General features: G+C 42.0%; 1 long non-coding RNA gene across 1 annotated transcript; it reads left to right on the top strand.

The window, feature by feature from the left end:
• Positions 1–2,058: 2,058 nt before the first annotated feature.
• Positions 2,059–4,928, top strand: LOC149676369 (uncharacterized). The gene is made up of 2 exons (XR_016366681.1): positions 2,059–3,719; positions 4,226–4,928. It is a non-coding gene; the product is annotated as an uncharacterized LOC149676369 (long non-coding RNA).
• The last annotated feature ends 2,200 nt before the right edge of the window (positions 4,929–7,128 follow it).

Below are 7,128 nucleotides of genomic sequence, written 5' to 3'. Positions count from 1 at the left end.
CCCCGGGAGGAATTTCACATGCAAAATTGTCAACTCGTTTGCCTTGAGGGTTATCCTGTTGATATCCGGGTAGGGACGGCTGGTCAGCCATATTTGGGTCTTCTGGAAATCTATCCACATCGTATTCGCTAGTCCAAAAATTATTATCCGCTGTCAGGGTCATTATTCTTAATCGAGGATTTACCAGAGCCACTCCCGAATGACTGTGTTGAAAAAATTCTCCCTCTTCGGGAATGTTAAATAACTTGGCCATTGGTCCAGCTACCGAGACGCGAACACCTGGCTCTATTTCGATACGAACATAAAATCTATCTTCCAGAGCATTTTTGAGAATGTACATTTTAAAATACTGGCGAGGCATATATTCTTGAACCCCCAATAACTGGTTTATGATTTTTAAATGTAAAGAGAAGGGAATTACGGCCCCGCTTGCCGTAAAATCGCAAATATAATCGCCCGCGGGTATTTTGATTTTTGCGACACTAGTCTTAGTAAATAGATGCATTAGTGAGTCATGAACGCGATAATTTACAAATGTGTCATTAGTTGTTTTGAAATGCGTAAAATTACGCTCTAAAGGTTTAGTGGATAGAAACGTCCCACCAACGTATTCAGCTTCTAAATTTAATATATCACGCAATTCCTTTGGGAAGAGCATTTCAATTTTTGCCGGACAATGGATTCTAAAATAATGCTCCGCTCCTTGCTTAATAACGCTAAATTCGGCCTGATGTAATCTTAAAGGGTCAAAATTGCGCGCAGTTATTTGGAGGTTTTCGGCAATTTCTTCATAAATCTTATAATCATCTGTCGATCTAAACTCGCCTGACACTTTAAAAAAGAAATAAAGCCAGGGTTCTTCCCAGGGGGTATAGCGCTTTATGGTTCTATTGACTCGATATTCTATGTATGCATTGTCTTTGTCTATAGTATATTCTTCTAACGTCATGCTCAAGGGTCCTAGTTGGTGTTTTCCGGAGTAATATCTATCGGGGTCAGCGCCAAGCAATTTAGCTACTTGGGGAGAAAATTTAATTTCCACCCATTCTGGTGTTTTGAAATTATACACGATAGCATACTCCCAATTATCTACTGTGTGGTATGTTACTTGAATTTTTTTAAATACTAATTTTTCTAAAGTGTTGGCTACGGCTCGATAAAGCCCTTCGGCGTTTTTCTCTGGCGTTTTACTGGCTTTAAAAGTTTGAGGTAAGAACAATACTGTGTAATTGTCATAATCTTCAGGGTTAATAGGCTTAGGCTCTTCGGGAATAATTGGTTCAGGCTTTTTTTTCGGCGGATCAACCGGCTGCGGAAACAAGGGTTTTTCATCAACCGGTGGTGGGGAGGGAGTCGGTAATACGGGTAGCTCTGGAGATGAGGGGGGTGTGGGCGAAGGTGTGGGTGTTAATGGTTCAAAGGGGGCGAGGGGTCTTGAGCGTGGGGGCGGTGGTGGAGTGGAGGGTTTTGGGGGTGGTGGCGGAGAAGAGGCTTTCGGGGGCGGTGGTAGGGTTTGTTTCGGGGCTGGTGGTGCTGGTGCCGGTGGAGGAGAGGGAGGTTTTGGGGGTGGTGGCGGAGAAGAGGTTTTCGGGGGCGGTGGTAGGGTTTGTTTCGGGGCTGGTGGTGCTGGTGCCGGTGGAGGAGAGGGAGGTTTTGGGGGTGGTGGCGGCGAAGAGGTTTTCGGGGGCGGTGGTAGGGTTTGTTTCGGGGCTGGTGGTGCTGGTGCCGGTGGAGGAGAGGGAGGTTTTGGGGGTGGTGGCGGAGAAGAGGCTTTCGGGGGCGGTGGTAGGGTTTGTTTCGGGGCTGGTGGTGCTGGTGCCGGTGGAGGAGAGGGAGGTTTCGGGGGTGGTGGAGGAGAGGAGCGTCTCGGGGGCGGTGGTAGGGTTTGTTTCGGGGCTGGTGGTGCTGGTGCCGGTGGAGGAGAGGGAGGTTTTGGGGGTGGTGGCGGCGAAGAGGTTTTCGGGGGCGGTGGTAGGGTTTGTTTCGGGGCTGGTGGTGCTGGTGCCGGTGGAGGAGAGGGAGGTTTTGGGGGTGGTGGCGGAGAAGAGGTTTTCGGGGGCGGTGGTAGGGTTTGTTTCGGGGCTGGTGGTGCTGGTGCCGGTGGAGGAGAGGGAGGTTTCGGGGGTGGTGGAGGAGAGGAGCGTCTCGGGGGTGGTGGAGGAGGGGTTATTTTGGGTGGTGGTGAAGGTTTTCGTTTTGGAGGAGGGGTTATTTTGGGTGGTGGTGAAGGTTTTCGTTTTGGAGGAGGGGTTATTTTGGGTGGTGGTGAAGGTTTTCGTTTTGGAAGAGGGGTTATTTTGGGTGGCTGTGGTTGTACAGGTACTACGGGCTTAGCTGCAGTAATAGGAATTGGAAGAAAGGGAGTAGTTCGCGGTAAAATAGGCATCGATGGGGCTACAGGCTTATATTCCGGTTGAGGTTTTTTTCTTATCGACGGAACTTCGTGGCTTGTTTTACGTTTAATGGCGGCTTTGGGAATGTACTTGTAATCAAATTTTTTTTTAAAACTATCTCCAACATTATCAATTTCGATTTCCACGTAATTATTAGTGTAATTTAAACTTATATTTTTAGCATGCTTTGATACAGGATATTTTGATATATATGGAACATCCTCGTAATTATTCTCTTTAAATTCAAATAGCGTGGTCAAGGGGGAATCAGCTGGTATTTTGAACCGTATGTTTTCCTCTCCTAAAACTTGCAGGTAAACGGGAAAGTTTGTATCTAACTGTTTTCCCAGGGCCCCGTCTTTATATTTATTCACTAATTTAAAAGATAATTTGCCTTTTAAATACGGATGACTGTTTACATCATCATTTAACAGCTCGACAAAATTTTGGGGCAGTTCGTACTCTTTGGTCTTGGTATAACGATTGACAGGTATCTCTATTTTTTGATATTCAACAGGCTCTCGAACAGCTGCATAGTTGCCATGGTTTGGGTCACTTACAACCTGAATTTCAAACTTGTTAAACTCTTCGCTTATATTCACCCAATGATTTGGAAATATGATTTCTGCCAGCCCAACTTCATAATCGCTACTCAAGTTAAGAGGTTGATGCAAATAATTTTTAAAACTTGATTGGGTATTGTTTGGGTATATATCTAAACACGTATTAGACGCTAAAGTTAAAAAAAAGTCGTCATTCATGACTAACGCCTGTTTATCAACTAACCCCAACTTCTTAAACAAACCTTATTTTATACATAAAAAGATCGGCCATAGCTCGGTAGACTGGCCGGGATTTGAACTCGCCACCTTTTTAGGTATTACATTAGTAGACCCTGCCTTTAACCACTGAGCTATGGACGATCTTAAAATACACGCCGTTTATCTTCATCAAAAAAAACTTTAAAAAATTCTTAAACTTTTAAAGTCGTTACCCTTGAAAAATCTACGTAGCTAGGTAATTGACCTTACCCGATTCCGATAAAAAAGACAACGCCCTGACTAGTTCGAGCCGGTTTTCAACTTGTTTGATGCAGTTATTATATAAGACGTTGGGCTTTAATAGTACGTTTCAGGGTGTGGTCGACAGGGTGTGGTCCTTAAAAAATAAATTTTTTTATCTAGAGAACTTGTTTAATATTAAATCTGCTCTCGGTCATTTAGTATATAAGCTCTGTGTTTCGCGGAGAAAGTTATCAGTTGCTCAGTTATGCTCTTAAAAGTCCAACTAAAGATGTCTTGCTTTAACTCGTGCCGCTTTTGTTGGGTGAGTAAAGACCAAACTCAATTTTCCAACGGAAAAGGGACCAATTTCGATTATGCCAACTGTCTCTTCTCGGGCATTGCCTGAAAAGGGACCAATTTCGATTCATGGGATAGATTTACGTAGCTTTTCCGTACAATCTCGGCTTTGCTACATGTGGCTGCACAAAAAGTTGCGTAAATTTGTCAGAAGTCGCAATTTCTATCGCGACTTCTCCTGACAGAGTGACCAAGCCATCAGTAAGCTATTTTCGTGCATCCTGATGGCTAATGTCGAGGAGGTTCATGAATCGACCTTCATTGCAGTGTGATATGCGTCCATACAACGGACTATTGCAATGAAGGAAAATCGAGTTTAAGTTAAGTCCTGCTACTTCTTCCGCGGCAAGACTTAATTTGACGTGTTTTCCATTGGTCTCTTGAAAGTTGCGTAAAATTTGTGTGAAGTCGGCTCAGCCATAAGAATGCACGAGCAAAGCCTTTTGGTTGTGGTTCGATTTCATTCGCAAGGTCGGGCTGACGCTGCAATGAAGGAGAAGTTCTGGCTCAAACAACCAGACCAGAACAAGAAGACCAAGCCTCGCAGTGGCTCGGATGTAACTTCCTTCGGGAGGTAAAGGGTCAACGCAGAATTTTATCGGCCCGTACAACCCGACAAGCCGTGCCAGCGCATAAGGTTCTGCGTACCCTGCACCAAATGGAACACGTTCTCTTCAGTGAGGCCTTGACTTCGATGTCCTTCTCAAACTTAACAGCTGTTCGCTCGATCAACGTGGATAAGATTCGGAGCCGAAATGCCCAAGATCTTCCTGAATCAATGGAGGCATGTACCACCAGAGTGCCTGAACAAAGCTAGTGGCCGACGCCCCGCTAGAGTGAATGCCACGTTGATGTCGTGAAATTGTTAATAAAACGCGGCGCTAATTACGATTTAAAGAGCGGCTTTCAGTTAAGATTTCGACTAAAATATCAAGTTTTGAAAATCAAAATGTCACTTTGAGCAAGATGCTTTTTACGCCAAAGATAAAAACAACTACCTTCAAAATTTCGATTTAAAGACATTAGCGGTAAAAGTAGCGGTAAATATTTCTGGTTTTAATTTAATTTTTGTTTATATTTATATTCTTGTTATTCTCTATTTATATTCTTGTTATTCTCTATTTTATTGTATATATTATTTGGTATTTGTTATTAAAAAATCTTTATTTATATGTTTATCTTTGTTTCTCAGACATACTTTAAAGGTTTTATGGCGGGAAATTCAAACAAGAATCTTACAAAATAACTAGACTGGTTTATTAAAAGAACTACAGCTTGTTTTGGGGGAAAAATGGGTAAAACCCCTCTAAAGAGTCATAGCATGCTGGAAGGTAGGGTTGGTCAGGTAGGAGTTTAGCTTAATCTTTGTTTGCAAGTTTGGTGGATGAGGAGAGGGCGGCCATCTTGGGGTGGCGGCCATCTTGGATCTCTGCGCAACTAGGTAGTCCCTACTACTAGTTTTAACCTTCACTAATAAATTGTTTTTCTTATATAAAACGATCTCGTGAGAATTATTCAAATTTAATTATTCGAAACACGCCTAAACAAGCTTTTGCATACGAATAATATTTGTCCCCTTAGGCAGCTATCAAAGTAACTTCTTTTTAACCTTCGCTTAAGGGTTTTTTTATATAACACGAACTCGTTTGAATTATTTAAAACACTCCTAGACAACTTTTTTGCATACGAAAAAAAACTTAGACCTCGGAGAGATTTTGGTAATTTTATGCCTATTTATCTAATTAACTTTTTGCTATTTATTGAATTTTAAGAATCTTGAAAGTATTGGCTAGACATTATTAGATTTGACCTCGCTAATTTTGTATATAAGCCCCGTGTTTCAAACTGAAAGTTATCAGTTGTTTAACTTCTGTTTCTGAAATACCAGTCCCAAGAACTTTAAGATGTCTTTTTCCACCGCTCCTCGTCTGCCCTGCCTGCCTGTGATCAAAATCCATCCGGCAGCGCTTACTCCCCGTCGTGCCACCCCCCAGTCGGCCGGACTGGACTTATATTGTCCAGTGGATACCGTAATCGACCCTCACGGTATCAAAATTGTGTCGACTGGGTTAGGCGTTATGCTGCCCGAAAACAGCTACGGCCGCATTGTTGGCCGTAGCAGCTTAACGGCCCAAGGGCTGTTTGTTGCCGAGGGGACGATAGGTATGTTTATTAGTTATTTTATAATGCGTAAAAGTATAATAATTCTTAACACTAATAGACGCCGACTATCGGGGACCCATAAAAGTCGTCGTCGCAAATGTCGGGGAAACCCCCTACGTTGTCAAGCGGGGCGATCGTTTCGCCCAATTGATCGTTACGCCGGTTATATTGCTAAGACCGGTGGAAACGGCGGTAAATATTTTAGAGTTTTTAATTTAGGTTTTAACATGTGACACATTTTTATGTTGTTTCTAGACTTTGACCCCTACGTCACGCGGCAGTGGGGGGTTTGGGTCGACCGGCGTCTAGTAATTTTTTATTGGTGGTGGGTTTTTTTATGTAAATATTTTAGTTTTATATATTTTTGTTATTTTGTTTTAATGTTATTGTATAATATTTGTTATTAAAATCTTTATTTGCATATTTGTATATTCTTTCCAGACTTATAATTATAGGCTTATTTTTTAGCTCCGCCTTAATTAACCTATCCAATGAAATTTATCTCTTTACTTACACCCCGCCTAATAAGCCAAGTAGGAACCAATCAACAATATCGCTTTCCTTGCTATTATATTACATATATATCACGTACTAGCTATTTAAATATCATTTGCTTTTGTAACCCGCCCAATATGCTATGCCTCATTTTCTTTTTTGTTTACGGGTTAATAGTCAACATTTTGTTAACTCTTTACGAAATCGAGCGGCGAAGCAGAAAACAGCTGGAAAATAAACCCAAATGGCTCTCCGCCGATTGCACTTCCGAGTCAAATAACGATACGGGGTCAATGTGAAAAATGAACTCGTTAAAACATGTTTGTTTATCCTTGCTGGTTGTTGATTATTTTGTACTATATATTTTGTATTTATTTATTACGCATATCTGTACATCTTATAAAAAGTAAATATTTGATGTCTTAAAATCTGTGTTTTTATTAACTTTAGGCTTACAGAGAGAAAAGCTGGAGTGATTAAAGGGTAACACCCAATGTCAGCAAGCCAGGGATGACGTCAAGGTTGACTATAGCTTTTAGTTTTAGTTTAAGTTAAGAAGATGATGTCATGGGGGTTGAAACTAACAGCTCGGGCTAGTCCAGACTTGTCTGAAAAGTTTGGTTTGAGTTTGGTAGATGGGGAGAGGGCGGCCATCTTGGGGTGGCGGCCATCTTGGATCTCTGCGAATCTAGGTAGTCCCTACTACTATAATTGTA

Source organism: Phalangium opilio, unplaced genomic scaffold (assembly GCF_054372755.1).
Source record: "Phalangium opilio isolate 3A_F unplaced genomic scaffold, DU_Popi_V2 ptg000046l_1, whole genome shotgun sequence".
Taxonomy (NCBI): Eukaryota; Metazoa; Arthropoda; class Arachnida; order Opiliones; family Phalangiidae; genus Phalangium; species Phalangium opilio.
Note: the sequence above shows the minus strand (reverse complement) of the source record. Positions and strands in the feature narration are given on the sequence as shown.